Below are 21623 nucleotides of genomic sequence, written 5' to 3'. Positions count from 1 at the left end.
GAAAACAAGTCGGGAAACCGGAAGCTGGGTGCTTCAGGTATGAAAGGTTTTGTTTGTTTCTTGTGCGAGTATATTTCAGTGTAGAACGATCCTATTTGTACGTAGCCCGTTAAGAATATGCATTCAGCACATCAGATTTAATACTTCGGGTTGTAAATTTACATGGGTAAGGCAACTTTGAGCTACTGTAACTTTGTTACCAATAGTATGATTTTGATCAAACTTGGAGATAATATGCCTCATATCATATTTTATACTGCTACCACCTTTTATAACTCTGACATAAACTTAAGGGGGGTTTTACTCAACTTTCCCAAAAATACGGTAATATACTATTATTAACTTAATTTGAACAGATATCGATATGGAGCCTGGGTACCGTATAGAGGCAGCTTCATGATTTTTTTCAAATTTTTCGGTTGGGTAGTTTCTGAGAATGGCTCTGTTAAAGAAATCATCATTTTGCACCCCTCCCACTCCCCACCTTTTTAACAAATCTCAAAACTAAGATCGGCTTCGAAAAGTAATAATCGAGACCTTTCATTTGATACCCCACATGACTATATTTGGTGAAAAAAAATTGTACACCCCCCTTTCACATGTATGGGGTCCCCCCCTAAATCTCAACGTAGGCGGATATTACTCACTGCATGTCTGGGGGTCTACAGTTCTCACCTTCTCAACAAATTTCGTGTCAATCGGTATAGCCGTTTCTGAGAACAGTGCCTGTGACAGATAGACAGACAGACAGACGGACAGACAGACAGACAGACAAACGGACAGACAGACAGACATTGAACCGATTTTAATAAGGTTTTGTTTTATAAACAAAACCTTAAAAAGGATTCCAGGAAGGATGAAAAGGATTATTCCAGATGTCTCAAAATAGATCAAACGAAGACACATTATGTTAATTACTTAATTCCTAAGCAGGCTCGGAGGGTGCCGCGCATACCCCTATTACTTCGGGCTTGGCGACACCCAATATTGCCCAACATTGGAAATGATTCCGCAGAATGCGAGCCTGTTGTTTTTAACTGACCGAGGTTCCCTGCACACAGGGGGAGCGTAAATTGATGCCGGAGCGATGTTGTCACCCGAGAATATCGTGGACCACAAGCTTGCCCCTGTAAGGTGGTATAAAAATCAATAAAAGCGATCCTATCTGTGAGGAAGGAAGAGTCACAGTTCGTAACTGAATCTGCCACGCGACCAGTATCGCGGGATAAGCGAAGCAGAAGGGGATGGTTTTAGTTAGTAAAAGTCTCACATACCCGTATGTTAGGTGCAGCTAGCGATAGGTTTTGAAACTTTCCACCTTCCTACCTCTTGTCTACTGTCTTGTTATGCGGAATAGCTAATATGGTCAGAACATCATCGACCATATTAAAAACCTTAAGGTTGCCTATGATGAGAATCTAAAAGCGCTAGGAAATCTCTCACCTTCTATATTATTGAAGGAGGAAGCAAGGAGACACTAACGAACAAAGCGAAGAAATGAAAGATACTATAATACGTTACGATGCGCGGTTTATATACTTCGTATTGGTTAAAGTAATCTAGCCTGGGAAGTCGGTAGGGATAATATTTACGATAGAAACAGGATAGAAGCCGGATGCTGAGGGCATCAGATTTGAAAGGTTTTGTGTATTTTGTATTTGAGAAATTTTAGATCATCAATCATCTATTTCCATTTGTACACAGTGATCAAAGGGTAGTAGAGGTCCCAGGGCGAAACGTGGATTGGTACACATGATGGAGCATAGGAAACGCCTGTTGAACCAACACCAACAGCTTTATTACCAAACCCTATCTCCACCTCCACGTCGTGACCGCTGGGAGCTCTTTCTTAACAAAAACCTGCAGACGGAGAAGGATGATGGCGGTCTCCCGTTCCTGAAAACGGGACAAATTGTATCAACTGGTCCTCCGGGTTGATAGCCCTACACGGAAAACATCTTGTTACGCAGCCACAAAAGGCGCTTCGGACTGAATTGACGACACAACGACGAACCCGGCAACGACAACTGAATAACGAATTGCGCATTTTCTCATGGAACGTGCGCTCCCTGTACAGAAATGGAGCTGCCAAGCAGCTATCCGATACCCTGTCCCAATATAGGGCTGATGTAACAGCCTTGCAAGAAATGCGTTGGACAGCGACTGGTTTCCGGGAGAAGAGCCGCTACACCATATATTATAGCGGCCATCCAGTAAACCATTTGCTCGGACTAAGTTTCTTAGTCAGTCAAAAAATGAAACCTGCTGATATCGGTTTTGAAAATATAAGCGAAAGGCTATGCACTCTGTGTATATTTAGAAATATAAGTCTCATAAACGTTCACGACCCTACAGAGGAGACTGCAGAGTCGGAGATGGATACCTTCTACAAGACAGTCGAGCGGACCTTGGAAACCTGTCCCAGACATGATATCAAAATCATACTTGAATATTTCAACGGTCAAGTAGGGACGGAACCCGCATTCAGGCCATACCTCGACTGCCATGGTTTACATAGGGATACCAATGATAACGGACTGCGGATAATTCAGCTAGGAGTATCGCAAGAAATGGTTGTTGGAAGTACCTGGTTTGCGTGGAAAGCGGTCCACAAATATACATGGGCCCTTCCAGATGGGACCACTTTCAACCAAATTGACCACGTGCTGATTGAACGCCGCCACCTCTCAGCCTTGGGGCATATATAGACTCATCACCCAATCGCACCAGGCGAGCAAGTTTTAAAAACAATGTCAGCAGGACAACACCTTGTACACTTCGATGGTCATCCTGCCGAGACAAAGAGGGAAACCTGATTTCCGACAAAATGGGCATATTGGAGCGATGGGTTGAGTATTTTGATAAACTGCTCAACAACGAGAACATCGGCCAGTTGGAGGTCCCGCCAGCTGAAGACGGCGGACAAATGCTGCCACCACCAAGCATAGAAGAAACAGTCCGTGCAATCTACCTGCTTAAAAACCATAAGTCGCCAGGAGTCAATGGAATTACACCCGAATTGTATAAAAAAATATGGAGGCGACAAACTACACCAAGTTTCATCAATTGATGTTCAAGGTATGAGGCAGCGAATCAATGCCTGACGACTGGCAAAGAGACATTATCTGTCCCATACATAAAAAGGGAAATATCACGCAGCGCAGCAATTATAGAGAGTATCACGTTGCTGAGCACCATCTATAAGATATTCTCCGCTATCTTGCTAGGCCGGATAGCCCCATACGCCCAGAATATCATTGGCCCATACCAAAGAGGCTTCACTCCAGGCAAATCAGCAACAGATCAGATTTTCTCTGTGCGGCAAGCGATGGAAAAACTGTTGGAATATGAAAACCAGTTGCACCATCTATTCATCGACTTTAAAGCCGCCTATGATAGCATAGCCAGGGTAAAACTGTACACGGCCATGAGAGAATTCGGTATCCCGACGAAATTGATAAGGCTAACTAGGCTGACCGTGACCAATGTGCGAGACCAGATAAAAGCAGCAGGATCACTCCCCAGACTATTCAACATCAACAACGGTCTAAGACAAGGTGATACCCTGTCATACGTCCTCTTTAACCTGGCCCTGGAAAAAGCGATTCGCAATGCAGACGCAAATGCGAGAGGCACCATCCAATTCAAGTCCACCCAACTACTAGCCTATGCTAAGGATATTGACATTATGGGAAAAACAATCAGAGGTGTACAATCTACCTTCATCCAGATCGAGCATGCAACACGAAATCTCGGGATGCACATTAATGAAGGCAAGATTAGGTGGCAACGTCAGCGCCAATGAAAACAATAAAGATAGCAGATTACAACTTTGAAACCGTTAAAAATTTCTCCTAACTAGGGTCGAAAATCATAACCAATAACAGCTATGACGATGAAGTCCGGGCAGTTTACAAAAACTGTTCCGCTCGAAATGTCAAAGGGGTCAAAGGGTGAAAGCTCTTACTGTACAAGACAATGATCTTTCCAGTTCATATGTATTCCTCAGAAACCTGGGTCCTTAGCAAAACAATTGCGAAGTCTTGGCCACGTTCGAGAGAAGAATCCTCCAAAGAATTTTTGGCCCCCTACATGAAGATGGACGATTCGACCGTCTGGTTGTAGATAAAATGTGTTGCCTGAATTTTAGTTAGTACCTTCCGCAAGTGAATAAATTGATGTTGACCTCTTTTGAACATTTGGTTTATTTTTTATTCATATGGAAGCAGAATAAAGTAAGTTAATTATATCATATTTTTGTTATTTCCGAAATTGTCTAGAGTGAATAATACCAAGCATATAAGCGATATTACACCACCAGTGGACTTGCATAATACCTTTCTTATGAGAAAGATAAGGTCATTTCGACCGCAAGAAAATCGAAAGTGAATGCAATACTCCCAAGTAGTCTAACCACCAATCCAAGCATTAGAAAATATCTGGTGTACTTGCAAATATATGAAAACACTTTCACTGACCCAATTCGCGATAAACCCATGAAGACCATGCTTGTGACTCCACCAATATTGCATGCAAATGCCAGCTAGTGGCCTAAAAAGTCAATCGGAAAGGCATGGCATGACTATGACTAACTCGACTAGATGAATAGATGCAATAGTGCAACTGACGGAGGTAGGACTGACTGCATCTGGTGCTCAAGAAGGTTGCGACCGTTGTTGTCTCAATGATGGTTTTAATGAACGGAGGGTGTCGTCTCCTCTTCCACATCAAGTACACTCCGGCGACGACCGACACCAGCTGAAGAACAAACATTTCTCAATTGCACCGCTCAAACGTGGTAACGAGTAGATGCAAGAAAACAAAAAGTTATAGATATAAATAGTTACGTAATATTTCTCAATGTAAGATATTGGCCCAAGGGAGTTGGGTTGTCGTTCAATTCAATTTTTCCGCGTACATATATTCATATATAATATTATTACTGTAGGAGACAAAACTATCAGGTGTGGGTTCAGCACAACATAAAGGGCTGCATTCAAACTAAGAGCTGCAACATGAACGCCTTTCACTTTTCTCTTTACACGCTGCATAGACAGAACTTATAATAGTACCTACTAGAAATCTAATAGTGATAAATTCCATGGCTGTTTCTAATTATTATTATATTCTCGTTTCGTATTTTTTTTTTTTTTTTGCTGCATATCACTATTCAAAGTAAATAAATAGACGATTTTTCTTTTCGTTGATGCTCATTTTGGTACGCTTATACCGATATTTCGGGAACAACTTCCTCCCTCCTTCAGTGCTATATGCAGATATATATGCCTACTAAAATTAATACTAACGAAAAAGATAGAAGCACCACAAGACTACACATCTTCTAAAAGGGAACTTTCTGTTTGTCTATCGATAACTCAAATATAAGTTCGAGACGCCACCTTAGTGTCGAAAATCCTTTTCTAGTTAGTAGGGGAAGCTGCAGCTGCAAGTACTCAGGCCTTTTGTCGCGAATCTGAGAACATTCTCCAGAGACTCTTCGTTGAAGAAAACCTGCTCCTGTGTTCCGTTAAAAGCCCGACGAGCGTTTTCATGTCCCACTTCTTAAGGGACAAAACAACCTACTACCTGGCACCATGCCGCTAAAATTAACCACATGAAACTTATCCCCATATGTAGAAGAGGCGCTGGCAACTTATGAAGAACAGAGTTGGTTTAACGATGAGTATAGAAGCATTCAATTCACATTTGCAAAACTCTTGCTGTATTGGAAAATCATTAACGTACAGATTTTTTGGCACGCATCCCAAGAAAGTTTGAAGAAAATCAAACACCTATGAGTTTGATAATCAAAGTTCTTTTTTAGCGTGTGCTCAATTCAGTAGCAGTGCTCAGCCGAATCTTAGCATGTGAATTCTCCTCGGCAGGAATGACACGACCATACCGTCGAAAGTCCTCTCTCACGGAAAAATTTCCCATGATTAGTGCAACCGAATATCCAATACAGATGTCCTCATTTCGGTTGTTATTATGGGATGCTATGTCACTGATCCAATACAGGATTTTTGCTTACATTACCGCGAGGGGCCGTTCATTGCTTTTGATAATGGAGCAGCACTCAGACTCATAGTGGGCAACAAGGCGAACAGCACTGCGACCGACTTTGAATTTGACACGTGGTCGGTTTGTCGTGATCGGTTACGCCATTTTATTTTATCAAAGGCCTGGTCTGGATGTAGTCGTCAGGTCTTCAACTCACCATCCAGCGTATCAAGCCACAGTTGTTATGGCCGGCCTTTTGCTCGCTTACCATGACATCGATGTTTTAGGTTTTAGATTTGAGGCATTCGTTGATATGTCAATCACAAAGAGCACCAGTTGTGGAATGCCATTTCATCCAAGTTGCTGTAATGCGTGAAACAATTTCCTAACTGACTTCGTCATTGGCTGATAGCATTGACACGAAATATTTAAATTGCTCAGTTCTGGGCAGGTCACATTGATTGTGCTTGTTTCATGGGTATCGGTTGTCAAAAATTTTGTTTTAATCAGATTCAATCCGAGACTATGTTACATGGAGCGACCATCCCATTTTTGTACTGTTGCTCGATGCCAGAATGCCAGGAAAACATTATCTTTATAAAGCAGTGTATAGGACGTTGGACGTCGCATGTCCCGAGTGACAGTGTCCATAACAAGAACGAAGAGTAGTGGTTAGAGGACGCTTCCTTGATGAGCAACTGAGACACGCAGTGGTTTTGATACACCCGCCACACTTCCAACTTTACTTTTCGGATCGCGGTAGAGCAATTTAACCCAACCCACGAATTCCTCTGGTACTAGGTATTGCCGTAGAACATAGCAGATGAGTATATGTGGCACACGGTCAAACGATTTGTCTAGATCCAGAAATGCAATGTAAAGGGAGCGATGTTTATCATGGCGTCTCCCTATGAGTAACCGCGCCGCGTGTATTGCATCAGTAGTTCCGCAGTTTTTGATAAACACGATTCGATTGACAGTTATTTGAAAGATTTCCCAGATACGATTGTCAAGAATCCGTTCAAAAATATTTATGGTATCGGAGAGCAACTAGATCGGACGGTAATTTGAACATTCTGTTGGACTACCTTTCTTTTTCGATATTGGAACTGTGATACTTTCTTGCCAGTCAGATGGTATTCTAACTTCCTGAATAGCTAGGATTAAAAAATTCACCGAGCCACAATGTTGGGTCCCAGCTCCTCGGTTTCCAAAGTCCTGTCCTATTCTGTTACTCGTCGTCATGTCCTGTTATTTTCCCCAATTTAGTTTGTTTTATTGCTTCCTCAACTTCAGTGACGTTGGCAAGTGGAATGAACTAATTCTTCAGTTCAAATCTGTTCGAAATATTTTCGCCATCTATCCGTCGTGGCTCGACGGTCGGTAAGCAAAGTACCTTTCTTGTCATTAACGCAATAGAAGTGTTCGATATCCAGTGTGCGCTCGTGTCGGATTTTGACAAGTTGATACAGATTTCTCTCGCCATCTTGAGTGTCAAGTTTATCGTAAAAATCTTTGTAATATATTGCCCGGGTGACAGCTGTCGCTTTCTTTGCTTCCCGGTTGGTATTCTTGTAAATTTTCCAATTGGCAAGCGTTTTATTGTTTGTATAGTATTTGGCTTGGTTACTCCGGGATTTGGATCGTGTCTTTAACTTGGTTCCACGATTCTTGCACATTGGTGATGGTTTGTAATCGCGTAAGTGAGATAACTTCTTCTTCTGAAATCTCCACCATTTAATGCGCGGCGAGCTAGTGCGTTCCTCACATCGTTTTATCGGTGGCTTGATTCTCAAGATGGCAATCAACGATTAATGTCGAGGTGTGTTGGTTTCATAGGAAACAGATTTGGAAGATGAGAAAGTTCTTTGATGAACCATGCGCTTGCAAGTACAAGGTTATGGGTGTCGACATAATCGACTATATGCGCTCCAACCCCACATGCCCATGAAGGTAACCTGCAATGATAATATGGTCATGAACAGGCATGTTACAGGTTTTGTATAGAAAAGTTGCCAGAAGACATCTTTCTTGGCATCAAGTCGACCTGTCTGGAATGGCAATGCCAACACCGCATTGAGTGTTTGGGCTAACAAAATAAAGAATTTTATATCCATTTCTACCGCGTTTGCGTTCTACGTCGCAGCTCTTGGTACCTCACTATCGGGTTTCTTGCAGGACGTAAATATCAATGCGCCTTTTGTGAAGAGCTCTTTTGAGTTTCTCCGTCTTTCAAGTGAGGGTGGCAAAATTTAACGTGCAGACACTGGTTTGTTTTGCTCGGACTGTCAGCACCTTATTTTTATTTTACTGAAGGTAGTACAAAGTGCGTTGCCTCAAACCCTCTGCCTTTACTCCACTATGCTAAATCTTATCTGATATCAAGAAACTCCATTCAATACCGTTATAAAAATGATCACGTCATTGACTAAGAATCCTCGGCTAGGGCGTTCACCTCGTCGATGCGGTAGGTCAGGCCTGCCAATAAATCAGCAAGGGTTTGCTGACGTATGGAGGGGATCGGCACACTGCTTATATGCACACTAACATAAATATTGGTATCCTCAACGGTAAAACGGAAGAACTTGCAGCCCGAAAGACATTTCTCCAGACGAAAGTTCCGGGATACCGCGGTCCCCGGTACTCGACATCAAGAATGCGTTCAGCTCTACCAGATGGAATCGTATCATCGAAGCATCATCGTGGTATCACAAATGCCAAACTATATGCAATATTCAAATACTTCCGACAGCAAAACCTACTTTACGGTTCGGAGAAAGGGTTGAAGACGTACGATATAACGACAGAACCCCTTTTCTGGTTCCTCTGCTATTGAACTTAACATATGGTTGGATTATACGGCTCCCAGTAGCTAAGCAAGCCGTTGCCAATTCGTAGATAACGTTGGGGTGGTCATAACATTCAATCATCCTGACGTAGAAGAGAACTATACAAACGAGATTGAATGATAATCTTCACTTGAAGACTTTAGCCGGAAACTTTATAACACAAAGCGGAATTGGTACACGTTGTTTGCCCTCAGCAATCGCTGAAATACCTGGGGGTGGCTTTCGATTCTAAGTTGAGATTTAAACCCCACTGGGCAGAAAGCAGCGACCGCATTTGTGAAGATTCTTCCAAATATAGGCGACCCGGAAGACCGCCGGCGATCACTCGCTCGTCGTCAGCTATATTTTTTATACGCGGCTCCAGTGTGGGAATTAGGAATAAAAATTGTAGAAAATGGCAGACAATTTTAAGCTTCATATTGGTCAGCATGCATGATTGCGGGGATAATTCCAGTTATATTTTAGCCAATGAGGCAAACCACTTGGACGTGAAGCAGGGAGCAAGCCTAAGCAAGAAACTGAGCAAATAAGGTCATTGGCTGCATGGCAAACAGCATCGGACTAGGCGAAATATGGCACACAGGCTTATCACAGCTTACATAAATATGTGGACTACGCGAAATCATGGTGATAGGCGGTTAGATCTAACTCCTTACACGGTAGGTACAGAAAGTATATAGGTTCGGTTTCGATTGTCCCGTATGTGAATCGAAGATGCAGAACACGTTTTTTCACTTGACCAAGACTTGAAAGCTCAACGAGAAACTTGGTGCAATCAAATACAGCAGACGCGGTAATTCCAATGGTGAAACGGATTCACCAGCAGCTAAAAGAAGCAGAAGCACTGCGGAGGCATAGAAGAGAAGCTACTGTAATTAGTACACATCAGACAGACAGCAAGCCGATGTTAATAAGGTTTAGTTTTCATCTTAAAAAGGAGACCGTTGTTAGCCGACCGGTCAACCTGCCAGTGTCACAGAAGCTGAAGAAGAAATCAAAGTAATGATATTGATGACGATATCGACGATCGACGATATCTGGAAACCAAAGAGCTGGGACCCAACATTCCGGCTCAGTGAGTTCTCCAATCGTGTCACTGAAGAGGGTAGAACACCATCTGACTGGCAAGAAGAAGCTGCCTAACAAAAAAATGAAACTACCGGCGGAAACGGTTATCATCCCATACCATGAAGATATTTGAACTGATCCTTAACAACTGTATTCACTACATCATTCAGCAACATCTACGTGCCAACCTTCGCGGTTTCCTGAAATGCCCTTCAACACCGCCACGGCTTCTCGAGACGCCCAAACTCCTGCTCTACTGTTCTGCCTCAAGTGCCCTTGGGGCAACACAATCGTCGACCATCTTGAGAAAGTGAATTCCACTCCTTGGGGGTAGCCCACAATTAAATTGTCGCCCCTCTATAATATATGACCTACCAAACTGCCACTTCTGCCTTCCGATCACAGTGCTTACGAGTGGTAGGACTGTGTGCGACCGACGCACTCCGATGATATGATGCAGACAGGTATTGACGAAGGCTTGGAGCTTTTGGGTAACAGTGGAGTTCACTTTCCATGTGCCAAGTTTCAAGTTTTTGAGATATTTTTTTTATGTGTTCCAGGATTATTTTAGCCATTATCTTTTCAAGCGCAGAAAGCATGTAGATATCCTCCAATTGTCACACTCAAAACAGGTCCTTTCTTTGGGATCTTGACTATCATCCCCTTCTCCCACTCTCTGGGAAAGGGCTCTGATTCCCAATATTTTCGTACGAATGGAAGCTGCAGGTCTGCATTATGTGCAGGTGCAGCGATAAATAACTCTACGGGGAGGCCGTCAAGCCCAGTGGCTTTACTCTGTTTAAATGCACTGATTGCCGAAATGGTTTATCTTCTGCATGGGGGAACAATTCGTATCCGCATGTTATGACAACTAGTCAGCCAGATCTTATGGCGCCCCTTCGCAACGTAACCGACGATCTGTGTAACACCCGAAAGAAGAGCATTTCTGATGGCGCCCCAATGCTCACCGATATTCTCAGGCGGGTTGCTCAGTATATCTGCCGTCCGATAGTTCCCCCACCGTCGAGAGACAGCTCGATCATACAAGCGAACGATGTTGAACTTAGGGGATCGTAGTTCCCCAAACCTGCGAGAAGTGGTGGACGCAACACACGATCGAAGGTAACCGACAATTAGATGATGATCTCTTTCAAAACCTCTCTGGTTCCGCACATTAAAGAGACAATTACTGAATTTACTACTTATCGTGAAATGGTCGACCTGATTGCTAATACGGCGTCAGTTAGTTAAAACCCGACTGGCCTTTTGGCAGATCCTGTCCTCGAGCAATGTATCATCAATAACGCGGTGGTGCAGAAATCTACGAATCGTTACCGTTCCGGCCGCCAAGGCCGTGCTTCCCCATCACATGTCCGCGCAAGGTACTGTTATATCGTTTAATTACTCGTAGGAAGCATCCTTCTCCACCACATCGGAAGTCTCCATTGATGCGTAGCAAGAGATGCCCCTTACCCTGGAGCCGAATCTTGCTGTTAGAAATCAGTCAGAAACCGGCTACTAGGTCAAGAGAGTGCGCCTTGCTGTAGCCGTCAGAGCAACCCGACACCGGATTCGCGTCTACCACCACTTGGCTTTCCAGAATATAAAAGCATATTACCACTGGAGGAAGAGGAGTACTCTGGAGAGTTCCACCATTTTACATCGCTTAGGCCAAGAATGTCGTTGGAAAATCGTTGGAATTTTCGGTCAAGCTAGAGAAAGCAGGCATTCTGAGGAGCTACCGTTATCGAGAAGTGTGCGCAAATTCCGGAAACCAATTATAGTCCGTTTTCGATAGCGAAAGGTCGTTGTCGTGAAGTCAATCTCAATCCGAGGCGTTGATGATATTACGGTAGCAGTAAAGTTTCAAAATTTGCCGGTGGCTAGTTCAAAAATGTCTATCCTTTTCAGTCGCGTTTTACAACAAGCAGGAAAGACTTTGAGTAAATTTCTTAGCCCCAACTCACAGGGTCGAACCGAATTCAAGCTAATTTTATTAAAAACTGCGGAACCACTAAAACCATCCAAGCTGGGCGATTACTCATGGAAAAATACTGTGTTAAGCATCGCCCCTTTTACATTTCATTCCAGGATCCAGAGAAGACATTTTACCATATGTCATATGAATTAGTCTAATGTGCTTTGCGGGTAGACCTATTGCCAGGGGAACTCTCTAGCGCGACCCGTAGAATAAAGTTCAAAGTTTGAAAGGTATACCAAAACTGCTTCGTGTCTTTGTCGGTGTTCATCAAGAAAACATCCTCTCACTACTCCTCTTTGTTTTTATAATGGACAATGTCCCACGAATCATGCAAAATACAGCGCAATGCACACTACTCCATGCAAATTATGCTTTCCTGGCATCTCATAATCTGATTTCGAATAATTTGTCCAAATGTGGAATGAATGATCGCCTCATGCAACACAGTCTGAGATTGAATCTAAATAAAGCAAAATTTTTGGCGGCCAATGAAAAGCCACTTACACTATCATTGACGGTAAACTGCTAAGAAATGAGCGATTTTCTCGGGTCAATGCTATCGGTCAATGATGAACCGCGTTACGAAATTGCTTCATGCATCAGCGTAACTTAGATGAAGTGGCGTTCAACCACTGCCGTTCTTTGCCATCGACGCATCAAATAAGATCGCAAATCCAAGATTTACTACAGTGTCGTTCGTCTGTTGCCTTCTGTAGTTCTGAATTCTGGCCGACTATCGAACGTTATGAATGGTGCCTCGCGGTAATAGAGGCAAGGATCTTGGTGTGGAACAATGACATAACACGACAGGATCACATCCGAAATGAGAACATCCGCGATTGATATGGGATTCCACCGATCGTGGAAAAATTGCGAGAGAGGCACTGATGAAAATTCATTTCCTAAGATTGGTCTGAGCACCGATGCCAATGGGAAATGAAACGCCGACGGAAACAACGCTAGATTGTGATTTGAGAGCTCCTCGACTCCATCCAGATCAGGCTTATGACAGATAAAAATGGCGCAATCCATCGAGACGAACCAAAGGGAAGGTAAGGGAAAATAATAAAGCAGAAGAAACCCGCAAATATTCGGACAAATTATCCGGGGTCGCCACGCGAAGCTCCAGGAAGGATTCCGATAAAAGTAGAAGAAATAGCAGACAACGAGGAAAGTACAAATTTTCACCTAGGACGAATGGAATCCTATCAAGGGACTTTTCTACATTTTAATAATTTTAACTTAACTCTAGACACGGTAACATTTTCATATTCAACCTCAATCGTGAGAGAGTGCGTGGATTCTGGCCTGAATACCTGAATTTCTAGAAGATCTTAGAAGACACTTCAGCCTCGGCAATAGCAAGCACACAAGCACACAGTATTGCACCGCATGAAGCATCAGAATGTCCTCGCCTCGGAAAAAGAAGAAAATCTTGTGCCGTTTGCTCATCAATTACCATCGATAATGAAATGAAGGCCTCAGTGATCCCACAGGGAATTAATTGCGATAGTGCATTTGCAGTTGCAACCAATGCGCCGATGGCAGTGGCAAGACGCTAATGGTCTATGCCGACAAACTCACATTAGAACTGCAATCGCGAATGCAACGTCGAGGTCCCGAAGATAAGAAGGTGGCAACGGCGATGCTGGAGACTGCAAGTGGCACGGATTGCAGCAGATGGACACAGAGGAGACCCATTGCAAAACCATGGCGTGCTTTGCCTATTTGAATGGCCCAAAAGTTCATGTACATGATTGCAATTAGCATTCTGCTGGCGGAGAAGACGCTTCTTTACTTTGTTGTTGACGCAGCGTTGCAAAAGACGTTGTTCGAACAAGTGTTTCTGTTGAAAACCAAGCACTCTGTCGGAGGATCTGTCATAATACGGACAAGAAGATAGCACAACGAAGCTGAATCCACATGCATCCATTCAATTTCCTCCATCTTAAATTGTCCATCCACCTTTAAAGGTCTCATTCCCATACCATTTTCAAAATACAGAAAAGTGAAATCAGAAAATGAAAAGAGATCGAGTATTTTTTTTCCTTTCGAATCCCCTGAAAAGTAAAACTGAAAACCCATAAAAATGACATTGAAAGAATTATGTAACCCATAAAATGACCAGGAGAACTGAAGTGTTGACCATGTCCACTGGCGATCAGTTGAGACCTTCTCCCTTCATGAGGGCGGTATTTTTGAAGCGTCCAAGGCTGCCTACATAACTCGATCTTTCATTGTAAAAACATGGCCGCCATTTGATGTACTCTCTATGAGACTATAAATATAAAACGTTTGGAATAAACCATGCCTGCATTTAAGATAGATTTAAAGTCGTAAAAATGAAAATTTGAAACTGATCCCGACTTTTATTATCCTTGAAAATGGGAAAATTGAATGTGGATGTCGGAAATCAGTTTTTACTATCTTACATGAAATTTGTGTGAAGGTTCGCTCTCCCTTTTCAGAGAAAATTTATTTAGTTCGTGCGGTTGATGGCAGTTTTTTTTCTTTTCCATTTTCTTTTAGAGAGGTTAGAGGTTTACATTTCAGCCTTAGCTAGGAAAATGGTTTCGCTGCCATATTGGAATCATTTTTGGTGGTAACGCAGAGAAACAGTTTTTATCTTTTTTTAGATTGTTTAGTTTACCTACAGAAAGATAGTAGGCCGGATCGATAGGTTATTCTCGCATTATAAAAGATATTTACTACTGTTCAAAAAGGAACCCGGTATCCCGTTTTATTAGATAAAAGGAAACTGCATCAGCGACTTTGGACCCTATTCGAACAACATTTGTACCTTGAAAAGCAGCGTGCACATCCTAGTTGTTAATCTTTAATAGACGCATCTATAGCAATAATTCATTACACGATACGTTCATATATAAACGGAAATATGCATTTAAAAATATAATGTAATATTTATATATTGTAAAAATATAACAGATGCAAACGGTGACCTAGACACGTATTCGTAATAGGTAGATATTTTCCTGATTCAAAGCTAACAAACTGTGGCACATTAAATATCAATTATTTTAGGATAGATGTATGCAACTCTGTTAAATCTATTTCGCATTTTTTTCTTCAATTATATTGAAAATCGTCGCTATGCCACCCAAACAATTGTTTGTCTCGAGGCTTACTTTCCACATCTCGTCTGATGACATATTGGGGTCACACATTGAAGTGCAGGATAAACTGTTGCCAAATATACCTCCCTGGGAGCCAACCTACCTCTCTCTGGAGTTGATATGTGATTTTCGTCTACCAACACTCTTAATGGGTGGTGACCACATCCTGTCCGAGGTGACCCTATTATTAACAAAACGCTACAGATCTAAACTGAAGCAAACGAATCCAGCATACATCTTCTTTTGTTTTTTAAAGAGGTTGAAATCTTCAAAAAACTCTGGCCTCGGCACTCCAGAGTATGGAACCACCTTTAAGTATTACATCATGCGGCGGAGTTAGCTTACTTTAGCTAGGCATTGGGGCCGTACCTTCCTCACTTCTTCTGCTTTTCGCAGCTTATCCTGGATTACTGCGGTCGTGGAATTGATCGCATTCCAAACCTCCTGGCAAGCTATTCTATTCTCCGGACAAAATTTCTGGTGATAGCATTTCACCTAGAGTTTCATCTAGGTTCCTCTTTTCTTCCACGATCCTAGGACATTGAAACAATATGTGCGCTGGGTCCTTTGGGGCACCGTCGCAGTTTGGACAATTTGGTGAGGTGTCCAATTGAATCCTGTACAGGTATAGACAACATTATCCATGGCCGGTGAAAAACTGGGTGAGATTATAATTGATCTCCCCATGCTTTCTCTCCAGCCGTTTCCTGATGGAAGCGATCAACATGTAGCTCCAACGACCCTTCTCTGACTGGTCTCATCGCTGTTGCCATCTGCTTATGGATCTCTCCTTTTTCGGCTTTTTTCACCTGCGATAAGGGAGAGTTGGACCTGGTGTTATAAATGTTCATCATTTCGGTTGCCAGGATGTCAATCCCGAGATGAGGAACGCTGCATCATCTGAGACGGTCCTGAAGGCAGAACACACCCTTAAAGCTGTTTTTCTGTAGACCGTACTCAGTTTATGTGCATTGCCTAAAACATGCCATCCCAAACTGAGACTGCATACAACAAAATAGAGCTCACCACCCTGCAAGTATACCGCGGTCCTCCTACTTTCGGCATCATCCTTGCCAGCTAGTGGTGGATGCTTTTTCGCACGTATGATCTATGTGGTGCTTAAAATTGATTTTTCCCTCTATCATCACCCCCAAGTATTTGAAGGCTGACTTGGAAGTGATGATACGATTCTCGATTCTTATGCACACGTAATTTCTCTTGCAGCGCTTAGTGATGAGCACCACTTCCGTCTTTTCCTCCGCGAGTGCCAGTCCAGCACTATTTAACCAAGTCTTAACAACACTGATTGCTTCGCTTGTGTATAACTTAGCATCCTCAAGATGCTTTGCGACCGCAACCAGTACTATATCGTTAGCGTACCACCGTGACCTTCTCCGGAACCGGAAGGTTAAGTCAATTATTACACGTTATATTTATTACACATGTTCCACAGTAGTGGACCCAGAATAGAGCCCTGTGGGGCACCCGCGTAGATAATGTTCTCCTTGGGTGCATCATCGGTATTATACCCGACCGTCCGCTCTTGCAAGTAGCTATCTACAATAGCGGCAAGACAGATGGGAACACCAATCGTCGCCAGAGACTTTCGTATAAGGTTCAAATTGGCCGAGTTGAATGCATTTCTTACATCCAGGGTCACCACCACACAATATTTGCTGGTACAACCCCTTCCGTGAATTGCATTCTCGACCAAGCCAGTAACCATTTTGACGGCATCATGGCCCCCTTGGCTCTCAACGATCGAGAATAATCTATTATAAATTACCCGCTTCAACATTTTTCCCATAGTGTCTGGAAGACAAATGCGTCTATAGGAGGACGGTTCCCCTGGAGGTTTGCCAGCCTTAGGCAAAAGCACCAGCTTCTGCTGCTTCCATGGTGCAAGAAAGATACCCTCGGACATGCACGTTTCGAACAGTTCCGCGAATATATCCGGTCTACATTTGAGGGGCTTTTTCCGTATGCCGTACAGACCCGGGGGTTCCTCCTTGCTTCTTCTTTTAGAGATGCTTTGTGTGGCTTGGAGATCTCTATCCATTGAGGTGCCTGCTTTGCTAAGCAGGTCTAACCACACCTCTATGAATATTTACTCGTCCTTTGCTTTTGCAGACCATTCTGGTGTTCTCTTGGATTTCGGCTTCCGAGGTGCGGGTCTCCTGCCTTGTGGCTCCATCCTTAGTTCAAAGATGATTGCCTGGTGGTCGCTGTACGTGAAGTCCTCTCTAACTTTACTCCATCGCGCATTCGTAAGTGGTATGCGCAAATAAATCCTGTGTGACCCTGTAATGATTGAGGTTTATTTGTATTAACCTCATTTTTCACTGCAGTTAACGCCTTCCTAAATTGTGGACATTTACCACTTGTGGGAATTAACAACGACCTCTGGGCGAATTCGCACTTTGGTTTTCTTTTTCGCTTTTTTGTTTGTAAGTTTAGCCCATCCATTGTTTTCTGTCCCCTTGGAATTAGCTACAATGGCCAACTTTCGTACTTTGGCGGCTTGCTTTCCCCTTGCCTTTATGCCCGTTTCCTGTAGGTTGCTTTGAGGATCCCCTTCCTTTTCCTATATTCTCCTGTATTCTCTTATTCAGCTGTGATTTGATGGCAGTACGGTTAGTTTCCACTTGAGTGGCCTACAACACTGTTAGGACAGCAAGTTTCGGGTTTTCCTTGGAATTACTTTTATACTCCTGCTATCTATTATAGAGAACTCTGATAATCCTTAATAAATTCTTTATAGCTTGGTGCACTTTGTAGTTGTTCTTAATAAATTCGGACAGTTTAACTATTCCTGCCCCGTGTTGGATGAAGATAAATTTACTCCGGATCAGAGCTCTTTTCTCTATTGGCCCCGACGGGATTACTCCGTTATACGTTCGGCTTTTACTTATTTAGAAGTTTCCTGCTGCGTTCAGTGTGAGTCTCACTGGTGGCCCAGCAACACCCATTCCCTCGTTCTCTGAACTACATAGGTATATCTTCTTGCGTAATGCCTACCGTTGACATCGCCTGGAAGCCTTCCTAGGGTCCGGCCCGTGGATCTGTCGGCCATCGTCGCGTTTACAGTTTCTCTCATCAGTTTACAGTTTCTGCCATCACATTTCTTTCTGGCTAACAACACCATGATCACTAAATGCATTTCCATTAAAAAAGAAAACATGCCTTCCACAAATTTCTCTGTGGGAGAACATTAATTTGGTGTTACCTACAAACTTCATTGATTACAGTCGGATTCGAAGTCTGTGACCCCTTACCACTTGAAAAGTAAATATTTAATATTTATAAAAGCATAACAAACTGTCCCAAGGGAACATGATGCATATGTGTAAATGTGATACTATATCCTTGCACTAGCCCTGAGTATGTACGGTAGACGTCCGAATTATTTGTACCAGTTGGTCCTGCTTGATTCTTCAGTCTGCTCTGCCTATATCCTGTTCTAATGGAGAAGTGCACAAGATACAGCGTAACGTACAAAAGATGGACTCAAGCTAACAAGTCATACTTAAAAAGCTGAATCGGCAGTATACTCGCCTCTTTAGAAGCATTACTTCCAATGATCCTGTGGGAGATGTAAAAGGACAGAAGTATTTTATTGATAAAAACCTCCTATGCTCCTGCAAATTGTTTGCTATATGTATATCCTCGGCAAATTTTTTATCTTTTTGACCAATGAATCTTTTTGGATGCTAATCTAGTTTTTCTCAAAAGAGCTTATTTTTTTAAAATGCTTTAATAATTCTGCATATTTTGCAGGGACAAATCGGTACTCCAAGAACTTTGAAATAGCGAAATAACGAGAAACGTATCCGTACATGTCTAATGAGCAGTCACGCCGTACTGACTAAGCAAATGCATTTTCTGATTTACAATGTTGTTATTATTTGTACTTTTCCTTAGGCTCCAAGAAAAACGTCTATAGCAAAAAATCAATAACAACAATAACTTGTCTCGTCACCTTTCGAATATTTTATCCATAATAAAGACTGCAATCAACGCATTCCCATTATGTGTTGACCATAGGCAAGTGGCTGGTCTAGGGTATGAAGCCCAGCGAATTCAGATTGTTGTAACCTGCCCAAAAACCGCATTCTATTTAAATTTATGTTTATGTCTAAAGTTACAACGATGGAGTGTCTGGCCATTTGTTCGCCCAATCATATCCGATACTAAGTGTCAAAACTGGTGCAGACCTACACCTGAGATTTCTGTGTTTAATTAAAATATTCTCAGAGGAATTTGAGGTTTTTTCTCAGACCAAGTGAGAGGGCAAAATTCTTAATCCACTTTAATTTTTATATCAGAAAAGTTGCTGATTCGTGCGAACATATTATTATCAATGGAATTTTTAAGTGCAGGTGGCCCTCATAAATATGCAGATTTCTATGAGAATTCAAAAGCCACAAAAACAACGTCTGTTGCGCACTAACAAAACAACTGATTCTATATCCCTAGTATAATAGCACAAATCCTGTTCAACTCAAAGATAGTAGAAATGACCAAATTAGAAACGAATTCCAGAGAAATGGAGGCAAACAAATCAATGCTCTAATTTGCCCTCATGAACAAAAGGCCGCAAGGTTACGCAACCAACCCTCGATTTCACTTTTATTAAAGTGTGAAAATTCAAATAAACCCTTATGGGCTCATCTTTCAAGCAAGAGAGGAAAAGCCATTTCCAAAGATAAATAATGGTTGTCTTTGAAAGGGTTTTAATGATTTTATGACCTTGGACTAGGGATTCCACATATTTCCGAACATTTCGATTTGCTTTAATGAGACCACATTTGGGTAAACTGTTCCATTTTTTGCCGCTGATATGCAAATAGGATGTTTTTTTTACTCGAAACAGAGCCGAAAATATGACTGAGCAGAGATAATTTCCGTGGTGACCTTGTTTGAAAATATCCTGGTTAAGATTGACGATAATTTTGAATTTCCCCTAGCCTAAAAAGGATTCAAGGATATGTGAAGAAATGTATAATATTTAGATGACCTTGTTCCAGTTTTAAAAAAGGAAAAAAATATTTTTGAAAATTAAATGCGAATCATGAACCGAAACAAAATTCCATATCAAAATTATTAGGAAAATTTGAAAATAGGAATAGTAACATTCAGAATACATAAATAAAAGATTAACTGGTGGTTTTAGAAGATAATTTTCACAGTTTTTAGTTTCATTCATTTCAAGTCTTACTTCTTACTATTTGACTCCAGAGTTATCACAATCTTGACACTGGTACTCATCTGTAATAGTCTAAAAATTGGAAAACTGGAAAGTAACGTGCGCTTTGTTCGATAAATGAATTTTTGCATAGATACCCAGGAAAGACCCATAAATGTAGGCAAACAAATATTGTCAGAAAGCTAGGTGGAGGCAGGCATACACCCTGCTAAATAAATACATGCGCAAATCCTATGTCTGTATATTTTGCTTACCCTTATAAGAGTGTCGCATGTTATGCACCTATCAGAAGAGGAACCTGAAATGATCACAGGATCTCAGCAGCTATTCAAATTGCAGCAAGACTTAATAGTCATCAAAATACCGTTACAAACTAGAAGATCCAGATAATGATGGTGCTATAAAGCGAAATGGCAGAAAGTTGTGATGACCGGCTCTATCAGGCTATTCGACGTCTATCAGTGAATAAGAAAAAGAACTGTATAGAAATAAAGTTAAGACTGAAGCTTAATGTGACTAGGAATAAGATTTGCCAAATATTGCGTGAAAATCAAATCGTTCAATGTAAACTATAAGTTAAGTAAGTATATTTAGTAGTGAAAAAAAAAAATGAATTTGGATGGCCCTCACGGTAACCGAAAGTATTGGTGTGATTTACGGCATTCCAGAGAGATCCGCCAACGACGCAATTTCGGTTCAAAACCATTAATTGATACAATGTCATCTAGGCTACGAAAAGTGATTACTAACAAAAGAGATCATACCTCCTATCCCTTGGTAAAAAAATCATTAAAGGATCCCACAGGTACACAGACCTTTTCGCATATATGTATATTTGCTAGGAAATTTTTGAATTTTGTTTTTTTTTTGTTTCAGAATAAATGTTGTTTTGCTTTTGGCACATTGGAACATTAAAACCGTCATAATTCTATAAAATAAAATTTTTTCTGTTAAAGAAGAATTTTCATGTTGCATTGTATATCAAATGTCCCTACAAAGTAGGAAATGCGGAGGAAATTTTCTTAAAAACGAAAATTAAAAATTTCGAGGCGTCCTTTCCCGAGCTTCAGCATCAAATAAAAAAGACATAATAACATATATCTTGCATCTGTGGAAATGTGGCGGAACGATGCTGAAGCCCGTCGAGCACGTCAACGGCCGGTGAAAAAGCAGAACCCAACCAGTCGAACAGGATCTCAGAGAGTTGTTATTTTTCTGCCTTCTTACGGACGCTTTACAAAGTGCCGAACTATGCTTCAAAATTCAGCCGTGAGGAAAGTTTGATAAAATAGTTTTCTGAGCTTTCGTTTCCAAACCAATCAGCGCGTATAGAAAACTTTAGTTCCTTTTCAATTTTCTCACCCGTAAGTACTAGAATATATACA

The sequence above is a fragment of the Hermetia illucens genome, chromosome 4 (assembly GCF_905115235.1).
Source record: "Hermetia illucens chromosome 4, iHerIll2.2.curated.20191125, whole genome shotgun sequence".
Classification (NCBI taxonomy): Eukaryota; Metazoa; Arthropoda; class Insecta; order Diptera; family Stratiomyidae; genus Hermetia; species Hermetia illucens.
The sequence above is the reverse complement of the archived record's forward strand: the minus strand, read 5'-3'. Positions refer to the sequence as shown.